Here is a 1,502-nt window from a genome sequence, read left to right as displayed (position 1 = left end):
GACTGTGTGTCAGGGGATTGGCAAAACTGGTTCTGAGGAGGCTGGGCAGGGCTTTGGGGACAGATGGTGCAAAAGAAGCAACTTCAAGCTAATACTGATATAGATGACTTCATGCCATGGCCTTGACATCAAGCTCCCCATTGTTCTGTGAAGTATGCACCAATACCCCCTTTACAGATGTAGCAGCTGAGGCCCCAAGAAATGAGGTGACTTGCCCAAATTCACTTGGCTAGAAAGCGGCAGAGTCGGCTGGGCAAGGTGGCTCACGACTGTAAGTAATCCCAGCACTTTGGGAGGCCAAGGTGGGAGGATCGCATGAGCCTGGGAGACCAGCTTGGGCAACAGAGTGAGTCTCCTCTCTAAAATAGAAAAAGAAAAGGAAGGGAGGGAGAGAGGGAGGGAGAGATGGAGGGAGGGAGAGAGGGAGAGAAAGTGGCAGAGTCAGAATTAGAATCTGACGCATTTAGCTTCCGAATCCACCGGATTATTCTTGACTGCCTCCTCTGGGCTCCTGGTTCCCTCAAGCCCGACGGACGTCTGCGTTTTATGTTTCCAGGGCTGCCGCTTCATCACGGCTTTCTTGGAAAACGGGGGCGCTGAGAAGCCCGACTTCCAGCTATATATGTCGCCACCGCCCACGGGGCCCCCGACGGCGGTGCTGGTGACAGCTCTCCCTGCGTGGGCGCCACTCTCCCCAAGCACCCCGTGCCTGCAGCCAGGCACGACGGTGTGGGTGCGCCCGCCCGGCGCAGAGGAGCTGCGGGGCTCGCAGCAGGCGGCGCTGTGCAAGCAGCGACGTCGCGGCCCGAGGGGGTGGAGGCGTTGAACGCGCGTGGGCGCGCCTCCCTGGACACAGCGCTGGCTCTGCGGCGCCACCTGCTGGACACTTCCTACTCGATGGTGGCTCCGTCGCTGCCGCCCGGCGACCTGCACAAGGAGTTTGTGGTGGTGGCGGGCGCTGGGCCCACGCTCTTGAGGCGCCTCACGCCCCCTGTGCTTGTTCTGCTGGACCGCGTAGACCACCCTGCCCGCTGGCCCCATCTCTTGAGCCTTGAAGGCTTCCAGACACGCTGCAGTTGCAGAGAGCAGGAGACCTATCCAGCACCCGTGTCGTGGCTGCCCATCCCGTCGCGCTGCTGGCTGGCCTCAGTTGTCTGCAAGCGAGAAGCAAGGCCTGTGGCCAGGCGTTCGGAAAACCGCCGCCCCATGATCCCTGGAGTGGTCTCCACACGGTGCCCACTTAGCACCTGCGCGTCCCGGGCGCCGAGACCGCGTGTTCCCGGAGGGTAGTGGTCCGGGTAGCCTGAGCTTCTGGTGCTGCGACGCCAAGGGGGCGTGGGCTCTGCGCCCTGGCACGATGCTGCGCTCTGCGGTGGACCAGTGCACCCTCTGGCGTTGCGTTCTTCAGCCGACATGCAGGTGTTTTTCCCGGAGGCCGCCGTGGCCCGCGGGAGTTGACGCCTACAGTCCCTCCTTCGGGTTTATGCCCTGGTGGGCGCGTT

The sequence above is a fragment of the Piliocolobus tephrosceles genome, chromosome 21 (assembly GCF_002776525.5).
Source record: "Piliocolobus tephrosceles isolate RC106 chromosome 21, ASM277652v3, whole genome shotgun sequence".
Lineage (NCBI taxonomy): Eukaryota > Metazoa > Chordata > Mammalia > Primates > Cercopithecidae > Piliocolobus > Piliocolobus tephrosceles.
The sequence above is the reverse complement of the archived record's forward strand: the minus strand, read 5'-3'. Positions refer to the sequence as shown.